The 17,807-nt window shown below is 41.9% G+C and overlaps 1 long non-coding RNA gene across 1 annotated transcript; it reads left to right on the top strand.

The window, feature by feature from the left end:
- Window positions 1-2,282: 2,282 nt before the first annotated feature.
- On the top strand, window positions 2,283-14,665 carry LOC118765648. Its single transcript, XR_005001512.1, has 4 exons — window positions 2,283-2,294; window positions 5,467-5,468; window positions 9,177-9,182; window positions 14,563-14,665. It is a non-coding gene; the product is annotated as an uncharacterized LOC118765648 (long non-coding RNA).
- Window positions 14,666-17,807: the final 3,142 nt, after the last annotated feature.

The raw sequence follows: 17,807 nt of genomic DNA, 5'->3' as shown, positions 1-17,807 counted from the left end.
GCCCGTTGTAAAACGGTAATTTTCGCCCTACGGGGCAGAAAATTTTGTATTAACCATATTTTGTTACCTTAGAGGTAATTTCCTGAAATGGAGTTCGACTTGACGTCGAAGGAAGACTTTCCCGTGATGGGAAAAGGTGAAAAGGAGGAAAATCAAGTACCCAGACAGTCATTCTCGGCCGCGGTGGGTGGCGCCATGTTGGAGATCGAATTCAAAATCGAACAGCTGTACGAATACAGGAACTTAGTAAAAGTGGAAGGAGGCGAGATAAGGCTTGTACCGCCGCAAGCGAAAGTACAAGAAATCAAGGAAAGGATTGTAATTTATAAAGTGTACAGCTTTAAAGAAAAAAAGATTATGGACATGAAAAATGAAATCGTCGAGAAATGCTTGGCCCCGGTGTGGGACAAAATTCGCCATATAGTGAGAGGTGCACGTAGTGCCACGATCGAAGCGCACTTTGACACGGCAGAGGTGGCGAAAGAGGTGTCGTCGTTGACCCTTAAAAACGACGACATCATGCTGCTACCCTCGTATATGGGGAAGCGAACCGCAAAGTTAATGGTTGAAGACATACCCAGAGGGTACGACATCATGTGGGTAGCAGCGGCGGTCTTGCATAATATGGAACGCGAAATATCCATACTGCAAATGAGAAGGAAGGAGGCGGTACGGTGGAAGGGTCAGACTCTGGAACTCCTCGTACAGGCAGAGAACAAGATCTTGGAGAGCCTGCCTGACAGAATCTTCAATGAAGACGGTACGTCCATGAGAGTTTCGGTGGAGGGACGGAGACCCAGATGCTTCAAGTGTGGAGAGAAGGGTCACGTCCGATCCAACTGTACCAGGAAAAAAAGAACAGAAGAAGTGCCTCCTCCAAGTGCACCTAACGCGGAAGGGGAGGAAACAAATAAAAACAACAAAATGACCAAGACAAGTACGGAAGCAAAAACAGACCAAACAGAACTGATGGAATACACTCAAGTCACGCACAAAAGAAAAAAAGAGAATACCCAGGACTCCCCTCCCCAAACAAGGAAAAAAACAACTAACACAGCAGACACACACATCAAGCAAATCCCCCAACCCTACCCCCATGGCACTGTTTTCATTGGAAAACAGTTTGCCAAACCCCTCCCCATAAAACAAGACCTTAAAAAATGCTTACTGAAAAATGAAAAGATAATAGCGTTTGATGAGAAAAATGAGAAAGTTTACAAATGCTGCAAACTCTCGAGATTTATGCTGTACAGCAGAACCTCAGATGGGAAAGCAATCGCGCGCTTCGCGAAGGTAGGGGAGAACGAATGGAAGGAGGAGGTTCTTCAGGAACACCTGAGGAACCGCCTAATAAGAGATGTTACCAAGGAGGTATTAGAGGGCAAACTAACAATAACCCCGGCAACCACACCCACCCAGAGCCCAGTGGCAACGCCGGTCAAAGGCCCTGCAGTAGCGGAAGAAAGGGAAGCAGGCAAATTTAAACTGCCTTGCTCCCTTTCGCAACCGTGAGTACATTTAATTTTCTCTCTCGCCCGCAATGGCTAAGCTGGGCTGTATAAACGTACGTGGAATGGGGTCGAAATGGAAACAAATTTGTTTCCTGAACGACCTCACGACACACGGTATAGATATTGCTATTGCAACCGAGTCCAAGATGAGCGAGACCCAAGCGTTCTCGCCTCTTCTAAATGGTTTCGAGAAATTTATTTCTCCTAGCCGAGGAAGAGGCAGAGGCGTGGCAGTCTTCATCAGGAAGAGCTTGGACTTGCAGGTAAGTACTGTCTTTCTGGACCCAGAAGGCAGGCTGGTTGTCCTGGATGTGACTCACGCAAGTAAACAGTCCTTCAGGTTGGTAGCTGTCTACGCCCCGAACGAGGGTAGACAGACGGGTTTTTTTCGGAACCTGGAGCCCTTTCTAGCGACGTCGAAAACAGTAATCCTAGTAGGGGACTTTAACACTGTCCTTGAAGCGCACATCGACAGTGTTGGCTCAACCAATAGGAAGGGGAACCCTAGCCTCAAGGGTCTACTAGAGAGCTTTGATCTAGTGGACCGTTACCGACTGGATGAGCCGAGCGTTCCACAGTGGACGTGGAGTAACAACGACGGCTCACACAGATCGTATCTAGATAGGATATTTATTAAGAAAAGAGATAAGGATACGTTTAGTTGTCCACAATTTCATATTGTACCTTACTCAGATCACAAGTTTGTGACGTGTGAGGTGCAATTAGACAAGTGTCATAGACAGGGACCCGGGTACTGGAAGCTGAACAAGGCTATTTTGAATTGTGAAGACTTCCGTACCCGGATTAAGGTGTTAGTTCAGAGGGCATTGTGCGGCACCATCATTAACAATAGATGGTGGCACGCCCTCAAAAGAGCCATTCGTTTAGAGTCCGTTAGATTTAGCAATCAGCTAAGGATAGATAGGGCTAGTCTAGAGGGCGATTTAGTTAAGAATCTAGACGAGGCAATGGAAGCTGGCTCTGCATCCGGAGTGTTGGCGGCAAGGACGGTATTGTACCGTCACCTTAACTCCAAACACGAAGGTTGCAGAGTCAGAGCTAAGCTGCGCGCTGGGAAACGAGAAGGCATTAACGTGGTCGGATGGGCCCGTCGTGTGGAGAGTAAGAGAGGCAACAGAGCCTCAATCAAATCTTTGACTGACGAACAGGGACAAAAGATCTATGGACAGGAGGAGATGCAAAAGTTTCTTCACCAGCATTTCGCTCGCGTGTTCGGGGGTGGTGGTTCGCCGGATCGGGGGAGGGCCTTAAAGGACTTCCTAGCCGGCGGACCGCGGCTCGCGGGGCGAGAGGTGGAGTGCTGTGAAGGAGCGATCACTCCCGCGGAGATAAAGGAGATACTGGCCGGATGCGCCGGGGAGAAGTCGCCGGGGTTGGATGGTCTGCCCTACGAGTTTTACCAAAGTATGCCGGACTTGTTCGGGGGAATACTGGCAGGCGTCTACACGAACTGGCAACAGAATGGGAGAATTCCCAGTTCTGTAAGCCGGGGAGTGGTAACGCTAATCCAGAAAGACCCGAGCAAGGGGGATAATATTAGTAACTACAGGCCCATAACTCTACTTAATGTAGAGTTAAAGATTTTGGCCAAGGTGTTAGCAAAAAGGTTGACGGTTGTCGTGGAGAAACTTGTAGGGAGAGCACAGACATGTGCAATTCCAGGCAGGTCGATCCAGGACAATCTTCACCTTATACGCTACACCTTATAAGGAAAAAATAAATCTGCTACCCTTTAAAATGCGGGAGCTGTGGGTTTGTTGGGTCAGCTCGGCCGGAGACAGTGAATTGGTAACAGGGCAGTTTAGGAGTTCTGCCTGAGACAGCAAAGGGGCTGGAGGAGGCAGTCAGTTGGCAAAAGACAGCAGCCAAGAAGGTGGCGATGGCGAGAGGATGACAGGCGTGGTGAGGAAGACAGACAGATAAGCATTGGGAACATGTAGAGCGAAAGAGAGGGATTACAGCGGATAGAAGGCATGGCTATTGTAGTAGGAGTTGTAACTAGAAAATGTAACGGTATGTGTTGTTTATGTTTTGATGTGAATTGTGTTAAAAAGAGTTGTTAAAGAAAAGAGAATTGATGTGAAAAAAAAGAGAAAGAAGGAAAGAGGAAAAAGAAAGAACTGTGTTGAAAAGAAAAAGAAAGAGAGAGACTAATGTAGAACATTGAACTGATTTGAACTATTGTCTCCGGGCTGTGCTATATCATGAACATTCTGTTTTGATTCGATGTGAACCGTTTAAATGCTTTGATTTTGTTGTTTTCTTGCATGTTATTTTTTTTAATGTATCTTTGATATGTATCACATTGTATTTGATTTTGTAATAGTTATAAACTGTTCTTAAATGTAGCCAATTGCCTTCCGCCGTGTCTCTGTTTTTCTTCCTGCTGTTGCTGTTATCTCCGGTCTCCGGTTTGTGTTCGCTGCCATTCCCCCACCGAATCCTCTCTTTCCGTGGCGAATTCCCCGTTCGACTGGGCCGGTCAATCGTCGTCACTCAACTTGGTAGGGTCCCGGGTTCCGAAGTTCAAGCAACGGCAGGTGGTTTCGTAACAATATATATATCCTTGGCATCGGTTGAGGACTATCCCGCAAAAGAATTCAATATCGACACTTATTACGTCGATTATTCTATGAAAAACATACCAATACCATCAAGGGAAACTTTTGGAGAATAATACAGGCCTGATGAAGCGCATGAGATGGAAAGCTTTCTTTTACAACACGGAAGTGGACACCATAGAAAATATATTCTATGGTATAAAATCTAAGAAATTCCCTCCAAAGAGCAATGGCTTGGAAGACTTCGAAGCAGACCTACTGAAGCTTATGAACAAAATAAAATTCCGTAAGTCTTTTAACACTTTCAAACAGAAACTGAAAAAATATATAAGTTACATAAAAAGCTCAAAAAAAAAAAAAAAAAAAAAGCACTTTTTCCCAACAAAACCAAGAACTTGTACCTGGTAGAAAACAGCATATATTCACAACCCCTACACGATAGCATCATCAATAATTACACCAAGGCCAGGCCACAGATTCTTCCCCTATTCCGTGGATTGATGATTGAGTTGATAGAGTCCGCAATTCGGTCTGCTTAACCAAATTAGATTTGAGAAAAGGCTATTATCAAGTTTCTTTAACCGAGCATACTAAATCTCTCATGTGTGTGTATGTATGTGTGTATGTATCTATGTATGTGTGTATGTGTGTATGTATGTGTGTATTCATGTATGTGTGTGTGTATGTATGTATATGTGTGTATGTATGTGTATGTGTGTGTATGTGTATGTGTGTGTATGTATGTTTGTTTGTGTGTGTGTATGTGTGTATGTATGTGTGTGTATGCATGTATGTGTATGCATGTGTATGTATGTATGTATGTGTGCGCGCGTGTGGTGTGTGTGTGTGTGTGTGTGTGTATGTATGAATGAATGTAGCTATGTATGTATTATGTGTGTGTACGTATGTATGTGTGTGTATGAATGTATACGTGTGGGGGGGTTGGAGTTGTGTAGGCGTAAGGTACATGTGCGTGTGTGCGTTTACGTGCGTATACCTGTACGTCTCAGCTAGGTGTTTATAGGAGTGTGCGTATCTGTATGAGTATTGTCCCTGGTCTGTGTGCACGGGCATGTGTGTATAGGTGTGGAAGTATGTGTGCGTACATGTGCATGTACGTTGTGTGTGTGTGGTGTGTTGGGAGTAGGTGTGTTCGTGGGTACGTGAGTATGTGTGTGTGTGTGTGACTGCATAAGGACAATTATAAAAATTAAAAAATATAAAATAATTAATAAACAAAAAATAAAAGATGCTAGTGGGGGGAAGTGGAGTGCAGTCACTAAGAGGAGGGGGCTGTGTTGAGTCCGTGTGGGGTTAGAGTCTGTAGAAGGAATATGAACCGTTGCTCCAAGTGAAGCCTAGATTGTGGAGAGCCGTTGTGTGGGGCAAGACCAAACATCGAGATGTCATTGAGGGAATGGCTGGCCGAGCAGAAGTGACATGCGACGGGAGAATTGGAAGGTAGACGAACATCCCTCAGATGCTCGGCGAATCGGTCTGACAACCGGCGTCCCGTCTGTCCTATATACAGCATCCTGCAGCGGTTGCATTTAATGCAGTATATGAGTCCAGACGAGGTGCACGTAAAGGAATACCTGATACGTACAGTTTGCCGGTTGGAACCGGTGACAGCAGTGGTGTTGGTGATGAAGGGGCAGGTGTTGCAGCGGGATCTGGAGCATGGGAAGGATCCGAGTGGGGCCGAGGGGTAAGGGAGGGTGCTACGGACCAGGAGGTCGCGTAGATTCCGGGCTCGTTTGAAGGAGGACAGGGGTGGGTTGGGGAAAATGGGGTGGGTCGTGGAATAGAGCTGGAGACAACGGAAGGCACGAAGTATCTTCCGACGAAGGGGTAGAGTAGAGGGGTGGAAAAGGAGGGGAAAGGGGTGCGGTTGGGGGGGGGGGTGATTGGAAGGAGAAAGGGCGGTGGTGCGGTCAATGCGACGAGCGCGTTCAAGACCAGGGTAGGTGGGTATCCTCGAAGCCTGAACAGGCGGGCCAGGTATTGAGACTGGGTCTCGAAATCCTGGTCGCGGCTGCACAAGCGTCGGAGGCGGAGGAACTGGGAGTAGGGGATGGCCCGTTTGGTGTGGAAGGGATGGGAGGAGAAGTTGAGATAGAGGTGGGAATCCGTGGGTTTGAAGAAGGCGGAGGTAGTGAGAGAGTGGGAGGAGTGGTCGATGCTGAGAGAGATATCAAGGAAGTTAACGGAAGTATTGGATATGGTAGAAGTGAATTGTAGAGAGGGGTGGAAGTTAGAGAGGAAGGAGATGAAGTGGCAGAGTTGTTCGCAGGAAAGGGAGGTGGCGCCTATACAGTCGTCTATGTAAAGACCGTATAGTTCTGGGGTCGGTCCAGAGAATTGGGAGAATACTTGGGCCTCAATGTAGCCAACAAAGAGATTGGCGAAATTGGGACCCATTCTCATTCCCATCGCGACCCCGGACACCTGTTGGTACGTTTCCCCAGCGAACATGAAACAATTGAAAGTTAGGACGAGCTCTGCCAGGCGGAGGAGGGTGGGGGTGCTAGGGGTGGGGTCGAGGAAGTGTTGGAGAGTTAGGAGACCGTCGTTGTGGGGAATTACCGTATACAGTGATTTGATGTCAAGGGTGAAGAGGAGGTGTGAGGGGCTGGAAGGGAAGGAAAAGGAATTGAGGAGACGGAGGGCGTGGTTGGTATCATGTATGTGGGAAGGGAGGGCTTTGACTAAAGGGGACAGGATGCGGTCGAGGTATAGGGAAATGTGTTCAGTAGGGCAATTACAGGCGGAAACGATGGGGCGGCCAGGGGTATTGGGCTTATGAATTTTGGGAAGGAAATAGATGGTGGAGGTGCGGGGTGTGCGGACGATGAGGTTGGTGGCGGTGGGGGGGAGAGCAGAAGAGGAGATGAGTTCGCGGATAGTGGAGGACACTCGCTGTTGGTAGGAAGAGGTAGGATCAGAGGGGAGGAGGCGATAGAAGAGGGGATTTTGAAGCTGGCTGAGCGCTTCTTCCCTGTAGAGATTGGCGCGCCACACCACCACTGCTCCGCCTTTGTCCGCCGGTTTGATGACAATGTCATTGCGGTGACGGAGGTGGCAAAGGGCAACCAATTCAGCCTGTGTGAGGTTGTCTCGGAGAGGTCTTTTTTAAAAATTAAACCGGTTTACCAACGCGTTGCAGTCGTTCACAAACGAGTCTAGGCTACTGAATTGGACCGGGGGCGGCGTCCAGTTGGATGGGCAGCGCCCCAGCTCCAAAAAGCAATCCTGATTGTCGTGACGCTGCGGAGACGCGTGGTAGAAGGCGCAAAGTTTGAGGCGGCGCAGGAACTGGTTGACATCCATCCGAGTCTTGAATTCGTCACAGTGGCACGTGAGAGGCGTGAAGCGGAGTCCCTTACTGAGGAGGGAGCGCTCGGCGGCGGAGTGGGGGAGATTGGGAGTTATAGTGACAACAGTGCGAGGAAGCGGGGTGGTGGGATGAGTGGGGTCGGGAAGAGGGGATGCAGAGGTGTGAGGAGAGTGGGGGTGGTTAGGTGAAGTAGGGGTAGGTGTAGAAAGGTCAGGGTGGGGTGTGTGTTGATCCGTGGAGGGGGAAGGGGGGTGGAGAGAGTCGGGGGAGCTGGAGGGGAGGAACAGGAGGAGAGGGGATGGGAAGGAGGTGAAGGGTTGAGGAGGTGGTGGAGTTTTTTTGTTTTTTGTGTGTGAGGAAATTATGAAGCTGGTGGTTGAGATTAAGAATGAAGCGGAGAATAGGTTGGGTGAAGAGTGGAGGGCAGAGGGAGGAGAGAAGGTAAGCTTGGGGAAGTAGGTGGTCAAAGGAGTGAAGGAGAGAGTGGGTGGAACGGATGGTAGCACGGATGAGGAGGCAGGAAGTGGGTTTGATGAAGGGAGATAACCCTAATCTCCCCCATACTTAATTTAGTGTCTCCTAGTAAAAATTAAAGCCTTATTTAATATAATAGGGTTTATGGATGTGTAGTAATTTTGTATATCAAATTGGATGAATTTACTTCTATCATTATCACTGACCTTAATGGCAGAAAACCAATCTAGTGCACCTTGAGTATTCTTCCAAAGGCTAAGTTTAATTTTGTTACGTATAGTTGGTAAATATTTGTCCAGAATAAGTTTACTCAGTCTGCCTAAGTGGGGGTATAAGGTTCAGTTTTTTCTTCCAGGTAATAATCCAACATTATTTCTCTAACCTCAAAGTTTAGTTTCCTAAGTATGTTAAAAGGTACAATTTTATATTTTTTAGTAATTTCTTTATGTAGTAATTCATGGTATGTAAGGATGTCCATATTATAAATGTTACTGGTTTTGTCAGAATGGGTTAGAATGCCGTTCTTACTCTTAAGAGTTCTTATTAGTTCTTTTAATTTTCTTTGGTACGGGTTATACCTCAATGGGTGATTTTTAAATTTGATGTTTTTGATAGTTCCTGATATATATATATATATATATAAAGATGCAAACCAGCCTCCTGGGAAAATAACAAAAGCAATGGAACACTTTTTAACAAAGAAATCAATGGAAGAAGAAGTTTCGAAGTTAGCTGCTATGGATGGATTCTCTTTCAATTCAATCGCCAAAAGCAATTTTATACAGAGAAATCTTCATAGTCAGAGAGACAAATATGATAAATTACAACCAACATCTGCAAACGGAGTCAGGAATATGGTAATGAATTACATAACCAAGAAAGACAAACTAGCGCTGGGGATTCGATATTCATTGACATTGGATGAATACACATCAATTCAAAATAAATGATATATGAACATAAATGTTCATGGGAAAGACAATCATTGGTCGTTGGGTCTTATTGAGATCCATGGCTCCCTTAATAGCAGGAGAACAGAGCAATTTGTGAGAGGACATCTTCATGAATTTGGATTGGATTTGGATATACACATTGTTGGCTGTATGATGGATGGTGCTTCTATGATGGTGAAATTCGGAAAAGAAACAAGACCTGATCACCAACAATGTCTCACACATTGCATACATCTGTCTGTGATCGACATTCTCTATCAAAAAAATATTGCCTCAACCGATGAGACCGATAAAAAAAGTGAAGAGATCACAATTACAGATGATAGTGATGATGAAGATGACATAAGCCAACAAGACATACTTTTTCAAACAGATTTGGCTCACGAAAATGTTTGTTTTCTCCAGCTAAAACCTGAATTTAACAAAGTTTTAAATAAGGTAAGAAAAATTTCAAAACTTTTCCATAAATCTCCTACAAATAATGAAATTTTGCAAGATTTTGCACAAGCGAACTTTGATAACAGAGAATATAAACTTATACTGGATTGCAGAACTAGGCGGAATAGCACATTCCATATAATTGAGAGATTTTTGAAATTGAAAAGCTGTATTCCAAATGCTCTACGAGCAGTACTTTCCACAGATGCCGTAGCTGACTAAGAATGGAAATCTCTTGATTTACTATATGAAATTCTGCATCCAGTAGAAATTATTTTGAAGGCTATTTGCACTGATGATACGGATTTACTGAAAGCAGAATATTCTATAGAATTTTTATTGAATAAACTTAATATTGTCGGCAACCCTTTGGCTCTAAATCTTCGTAAAAGATTTATGCATAGATATAATAAGAGAAGAAATGTCGAAACCTTGACTCTCTTGAGGTATTTACATAACCGAAGGAAGTCTAAAGGTGAATCAATTTCTGGACCTTTTCTTTTTTTTAATGAAACAACATTTAAGGAAGTATGCTGAACAAACATAGATTATTCCCTGAACATGATGCTGAGGACACAACAGCATTATACAAAGAAAATGAAATAGGAGGGAACCTAAAAACAAGTGTTACCATTGTCCCATCTACTTACAAAGGTAATGAACTCATTCGTGAATACACAAGTGCAATGAAGAAAATGAATGAAGAACCCAAGATAGTAACAGATGGATGTGAAATCTCTAAAGAATTTGAATATTTTGAAGCAAATTCGAACAGAAGTGAAAAGCTCAAAAAACTTTAAAGAGCATTGCTTACAACTAAAGCAACTAGTGTCCAATTGGAAAGAGCTTTTTCAATTACTAGACTTTTCAACACAAAAATTATGACAAGTTTGTCAGGTAAAACACTGAATGCATTGTGTTTTTTAAAAGATTATTTTCCAAGGAAAGTGAATCAGCAAGTCAAGAAACTTGGTTTGATTCTCAAAAATACGACTTAGAAAAACGTTGCATTCCTCATTCAATAAATATAATACCATTATTTTTTTTGTTATTGCTTGTACATAGATACAGGCACCATCAACATATTTGTGGATATCAGTCAACCTGTTACTTTCTCTCTTTTCCTCTGGTAACAAAATACAATGACAAACTTCTTTGTTACAGGGACTCCACTCTAAATCTGCGAAAACCGGTTTCTAACCGGTTTTGAGAATTACTTATACTTAAACTCGGTTTTGGGAATAATCAGTTTTTTTGCAAGCCCTAACACACACACACGTGTATATATGGCTAATCCCTTTAAACCAATAAGCATAACTGCAAATTTACGCAGTTTGATTTTGACTTTTACCCATCAATATCTAGGCCTTTACTCCTAAAAGCATTAGACTTCGCCAAGCAGTATGTCGACATCAGTAGCTCGGAAATTGATATTATCATACATGCGAGGAAATCACCTGGGTTAAGAAGAGTGAGGATTCTCTTTTCAATGTACAGATGGGGGCATACGACAGAGCTAAGTTATGTATGCTCATAGGAGCTTATATTCTATGCAAATTAAACTAGAATTCCCGTTTATAGATGCAGGATTATATAGGGATGATGGCCTTATAGTCACCCATAATTTAAACGGCCATGAATCATACGCTTAGGAAGGATCTTAATGCTTTCTTCCAAAGGATGGGCTTACAGGTTATGATAGATACTAACCTGAAAGGTTAGATTTTTTAGATGTAAATTTGGATAAGGTCGGATAAATTTAAACCTTACCGTAAACCTAATGATAAGCTATCTTATATTAGCAAAGAATCCAATCATCTGCCAGATATTCTTAGGAACTTAGTCAGCAGTGCACATAAAAGACCCATCAAATGTGATTTATGCCTGCTGGAAAAATATTTCATTTTATTCCAGGACAATAACTCTTTAAATCAAAGACATGAACTCTTGAAATCCTGCAGACACACAGATAAATTTAAAATGTCGGCTAGCAATATACCATATGGATATGCAGCTATTCTTGCTGCAGAAACTTTGCCTCTTTCATTAACCAACAAAACAGTAGGATAATTGCTAATAATCATAGTTCCAATTCTCTTAAAAATTGTAATTGCAAAGATGGGTCCTCCTGTCCGTTGGAAGGGAAATGTTTGGAAAAAGGAGTCGTGTATAGAGCCAAGATGCAGATAGAAGGCTCACGCGAATATAGAACTTATAAAAGTGCTTTTGAAAATTCTTTCAAAACCCAATTCTATTTGCATAAAAATTCCTTCAGATACCCTGAAAATAGGATGAAGACCAGCCTGGCAAAATATGTCAGGGAATTAAAAGAAAAAGAAGCCCGAACTTTCAACGTGACATGGAGTATTTTTTGATAGAGCTGCACTGTACAGGCACAGCGCACATAAAAGACCCATCAAATGTGCTTTACGGTAGAGGAGTAGGGGCCGAAACCGGACGTGGTTCCTCCTGATGATGTCATTTATTTACTGAAAATAAAAGCGGAAAATTGGATTGCACGAAAGAAGAGCTCGAGCAACATCTGAAAGAGACATACAGCGACTGACAGAAATGAAGTACTCCCAGAAATGCACGGACTGAAGAAACCACCTGAACCAAGAGTACCATTTGATTTGAGTGACATCAAATGGAAAGAAATGGATGAGTTCATAAGAAAAGCAAGAGCAAAAAGTTCACCAGGGAACGATGGAGTGAGTTACAAAGTATACAAATATTGCCCAAAATTACATTTGCAGCTGTTAGCACTGATAAGAGAAATGTGGAAGAAGAAAGATGTAGCAGAGCGATGGTGTATAGCCGAAGGTATCTATCTACCTAAAGAAAAAGAGGCAAAATCACTAGGCCAATTTAGACCGATTTCACTACTAAATACAGCAGGAAAATCATGTTTGGAATAATTGCTAGACGAATCATAAGATTCGTACAGCATAACGGATACGTTAATGAAGCGATTCAAAAAGCAGGAATCCCTGGGTGCATAGAACACGCATTTGCCATCTGGGGAAGCCATCACCTGTGCAAAACAAATGAAGAAAAACCTGTATATTGTTTGGCTAGATCTTGCCAATGCTTATGGATCTGTGCCGCACGCACTAATAAAAACAGCGTTGGACTTCTTTTGGATTCCAAAAGATGTTCAACAAATGCTCATGTCCTACTACGACAACCTGAGGATGAAATTTACAGTAACAGTGGATGTTCATGTCCTACTACGACAACCTGAGGATGAGATTTACAGTAACAGTGGATGTTCATGTCCTACTACGACAACCTGAGGATGAGATTTACAGTAACAGTGGATGTTCATGTCCTACTACGACAACCTGAGGATGAGATTTACAGTAACAGTGGATGTTCATGTCCTACTACGACAACCTGAGGATGAAATTTACAGTAACAGTGGATGTTCATGTCCTACTACGACAACCTGAGGATGAGATTTACAGTAACAGTGGATGTTCATGTCCTACTACGACAACCTGAGGATGAAATTTACAGTAACAGTGGATGTTCATGTCCTACTACGACAACCTGAGGATGAGATTTACAGCAGGAAAGTTCACAGCGGAGTGGCAACGGCTTGAAATAGGTATTGCAGCCGGATGCACGATATCAGTCATCTTATTCCTGCTAGTTATGGAAATGTTACTTAGATCTACAACCTGTGAGAAAGCTGTTACAAAGACACCATTAAGTGCTTTTATGGACACCGTAACTATATTATCGGAAAGTAGAGAAGCAGCAGAGGGAACGTTAGAGTGGTTGGATGAACTGATAGGATGGGCAAGGATGAAATTCAAAGCCAAAAAATCTCAATGCATGGCTTTCATGGAAGGAGTGCAAGAAGTGAAATTCAGGATAGGTGAAGACATACCAATGGTATAGAGATTTATTAAATGATAAGAAGCAAGGAAAAGAAACACACGAGTTAGTAGAACAAGGATTAAAGGCAATTGACAGAACAACGTTGCCAGGAAAATTCAAATGTTGAATACTGCAATTTGGGCTGTACCCAAGGATAATGTGGTCATTGCAAATGTATGAATAGCTTCGAGTAGAGTAGAAAGGATGGAACAAAGATGCAGTGTGTTTATCAGAAAATGGCTTGGTCTGCCGAAACCACTGAATACAACTGCACTATATGGAAAACCTATGCTGCAACTACCAATAACATCAATCGCCGAAGAATATAAGGCAGGAAAGCCAAGGACAGTAATGATGCTAAGGTATTCAAAAGATCAGAGCATCTGGGAAAACCCTCCAAAGGTACAAACAGGGAGGAAATGGAAGGCGGAAGAGGCTGTAAACGGCGATCGGAAAACTAAGGCACGCCGATATAGTTAGAGCAACGCAAGAAACAAGAGCTGGTCTAGGGTCGCACAATTTCAGGCCATTTTGCAATAGCAGCATAAAAGAGATGAAAGAGGCAGTGGTACACGAAATAAGAAAGGAGGAAGAAGACAGGCAAAATGTACATTTGGTGCAATGTAGTCAACAAGGACAGTGCCTGAGATGGGAGAAATATGTGGTCAGTTGCAGATTCTTGTGGAAGGAACTTTGGGCTTCGGAACAAGCAAGAACATCCTTCCTGATCAAGTCTACCTTTGACATTCTACCCTCACTGGACATGGTATACTATATAACTCTAGTACTATCCATATTGGAAGACACAACATATTATGAAAAGGCCCAACACTACAGTCAGCAGAAAATAATGAGAGACCTAAAATCCATGTTAAACCTATACAGAGAAGAGTTCACTGACAAAGAATACGACTACATGACCAATTTCAAAAGTAAAACCAGTCAATTCTACGGGGTTCCCAAGATACACAAAAGTGAGAAAATAAGTAACTCATGCAGGAAAGCCACAGACATGATGATCAAAGTCCCTACTCCAAATGACCTCAAATCGAGACCTATAATAGCAGGTCCCGCATGTGAAACCCACCACCTCAATAACTTTTTAGATACCTTCTTAAAACCATTCCTCAAGCATGCCAAAAGCTACATAAGGGACAACCTGGATATGTTCAAACACCTTCCTGAAACAATAAACGAAAACACCCTACTAGTATCCTTCGATGTGGTCAACCTCTATTCCAATATCCCCCACAACCTAGGAATAGAGGCAATTCAATTCTGGCTAGAGAATCATGCCAACGAACTCCCACATGGCATCAAAAAAGAATTCGTGATAGAAGGGCTAAAATTTACCTTGGAGAATATCTACTTGGTCTTCAAAGACATCTATTGACAAAAATCGGGGACTGCGATGGGTACGAGAATGGACCCCTCCTTTGCTAACCTAGTCGTGGGATATCTAGAAATTAGTCTTTATTGTACGGTACAAGAAAAATATGGCAACCCATTCTCTCTCTACATTGAAAATAACTGGAAGAGATACCTGGATGACTGTTTCAGTCTTTGGCATGAAAGTATAGAGAAACTTAAAGAATTCCAAGCACTTATAAATGGACTTGACGTAAACATTCAATTCACGATGGAAAATAGCCATCAACAACTCCCCTTCCTCGACATCCTCATTAAGAAATCTAACAATGTAATAGAAACAGATATATACTATAAGCTTACGGATTCCAAGCAATATCTCCCATTCAACTCATGCCACCCCAGACACACCAGAATGAATATCCCCTTCAACCTAGCAAAAAGGATATGTACTATAGTTTCTAATACAAACACCAAGGACACACGACTACATGAACTAAAGGATACACTCATCACCAGGAACTACCCACCTTCATTAATTGTCATATGCTTTCAACGTGCCCTACAACTCAACATCCATGAACTCAGAAATCCCAAATTAAAGGAGGATTTACAACCAAAAGCCCTACCATACATCTCCACACACAACCCTCTTAACAATGAAGCCTTCAACACCATCCTTCAAAACATTTCCCGGCTAAAAAAGGACCACAGAATGAACCTCCAAACACACGCCATCATAAAAAGCAAGAGACAGCCCAAATCTATGAAAAGTCTCCTAACACAAGTCTGAATACACTCAACAACAACACTGAAGCCATCAGCAAAAAAAATGCAAAAGACCTAACTGTGGGAGATGCATCAATTTAATTGAGAGATCAGAGTTCTCCTTCAAACAAGGACAACGTTTCAATGAAAAACAGCTTCACATGTGCTTTGGAGAACCTGATTTATTACACACATGTGAGTGAGAACACTGAGGTATTTTTGGTATCTAACATATGTCAGATACTGCGAGCGCTGCTTCTGATTGGTCAATCCATGGTGATGACCCGAGGTCATGGTGACGGCACTACTTTTGTCATTCATAAGTTACAACTAAACTTCATTCATTACTTTCATGAGCAGGTAGAATGTAGCCATGTAATTAAACAAACATACTATCTTTTTTATACCAGATATCACTTAAAGTCATATACACATAAAATATTAACATTTCTGGTGGTAATTCAATTTTTTGTTGCCAAAAAAATCACAACATATTTCGTCTGCTCGTCGATACTCTTGCAGTGCAGGTAGATCTATCAACAAGATGGCTACTGTTGTCGATATCAAGGTGAATGATTTTGATAAGATTGATAGTAAAGATGGGGGAAGAGTGTTATCCGTTGTTCAACCTCTTGGAACATACAGAATGTTCAAAGTGAAGATCAATACTGGCCAAGTTCGACATGTTGCTGGATACAGGTTAACAAAGGTACCTGAAACAGTGTCATCGACGAGTGGATTGTCATCGAACCCTAGATCTAACATCCCTGATGAGGTGTACAACGAACTTCTATGTGACGATTTCTTTGATGAGAGCAATAATGAACTTGAATTTCAACCAAGGTATGATCATTCTGGAATAGACAAATTCGTTCAAGGTAATCAAAATAAAAACACTCTTCGGAAAACAAACTATGATGTTAAACGATTGTTTGTTTTCATGGCGAAAAATGGCGACACGCGTCCAATTGAATCTATCGACAAAAGTGAACTTTGTGACATTCTCTGTACTTTCTTTATCTCGTTACGAAAGCCGGACGGTAGCAACTATGAACCTTCATCTTTGAGGGGAATGTTATCCAGTATTGAAAGATATCTGAAGTCAAAATACTACTCGACGTCACTATTCTCGGACAGGACATTCGTGAAACTACATGACGTACTAATCAAAATTCCGAAAAACAGAAAAATAGCATTCAGCCAACACATCAACATTTGTGCCAAAAACAAAAATCCAAGTTTCAGTATTTTTCCCCCTCTATCAATTCAGGGATGATACAACCTGTTGCCAACGAATTAGTAAAGAGTTGTTCTTTATCACAAAATACAGACCCCCCCCCTATTGAACGCATCTACAACAAATGACATATCCACCATGACCTTAGAATAACACACAAGCAAATATTAAAAATGATGCATTCAAAAGTATTTTTCTTTTTCTTCTCTGCCAAGAATTCACACAAGAGTCAAAAAGAGGGACAGAGACAGGCAAAAACAAGGAAAATGCCCCTTGTATTTAAATACTATGCAAATATTCTTTTAAAAAACTTTTCATTTAATTTTTCCGAACTTTAGTTGTTTTCCATACTTAGAGTTGAAAAAGTCTCAATGACTGAAACCGGTACTAAAATGTTTTTTATGATAAAATTATTTCAACATTTTCTACCTTGACTTATTTTCCTTTTATTTATATATATATATATATATAAATATACACACACACACACACACACACACATATATATATATAATTATATACTTTTGCTCTTTCGAGCACTTCATATAGGCTGCATAATGAATAAGCACTGTCTAGGTTTTTCCACAAAGAATATTCCCATACTCTCAAATAATGCATACATGGAATCAAACCACGGAATTCATTAACAGGCTAAGATGGTGAGCCTACTTCTTTGATTTGAAAAATAAGAAGAATGACAGCAGTTCTAATGATTCCAACATTCCCGGCGAGAAAAATAATTTTAACCTTAAAACCTATAGAAACCCTCCATCCAACCCAGCTCTTGCTAAGTTTGAACAGGACCTGATGCACTTAAGCGGTTGAAATTTTCAAAATACACCAATCCCTTCCAGAAGCTGCTATCTCAGAAGATATCGTCCATGAAATCATCTCCTGACCTACACATATTGTCTGATAAAATCGGAAATATTTACTCTGTACCACCAAATTTGTATAACGACTTGATATTGAAGGAGTTAAACTCTGCATAAGGACAGATGTAATAAAGTATAATTTCCAAATTTCATAAAGATCTATTCAAGATTTTTGACCTAGTTTTAGATCATAAGAAATTACTAAAATATGGGAGTTAAGGCCTCCATTTGGGGGTCTTAGAATCCGCACAAGAAGTGGTAACTTTCGGAATACTTCTCGATGTCTGTCAATTACCTATGGTTGTAATTTCACGAACATCGAAAATTTATGAATTTTTATGGGGTGTTCTGCCCCCTTTAAGCCACCTCAAATTCACAC

The sequence above is a fragment of the Octopus sinensis genome, linkage group LG12 (assembly GCF_006345805.1).
Source record: "Octopus sinensis linkage group LG12, ASM634580v1, whole genome shotgun sequence".
Lineage (NCBI taxonomy): Eukaryota > Metazoa > Mollusca > Cephalopoda > Octopoda > Octopodidae > Octopus > Octopus sinensis.
The sequence above is the reverse complement of the archived record's forward strand: the minus strand, read 5'-3'. Positions and strand labels throughout refer to the sequence as shown.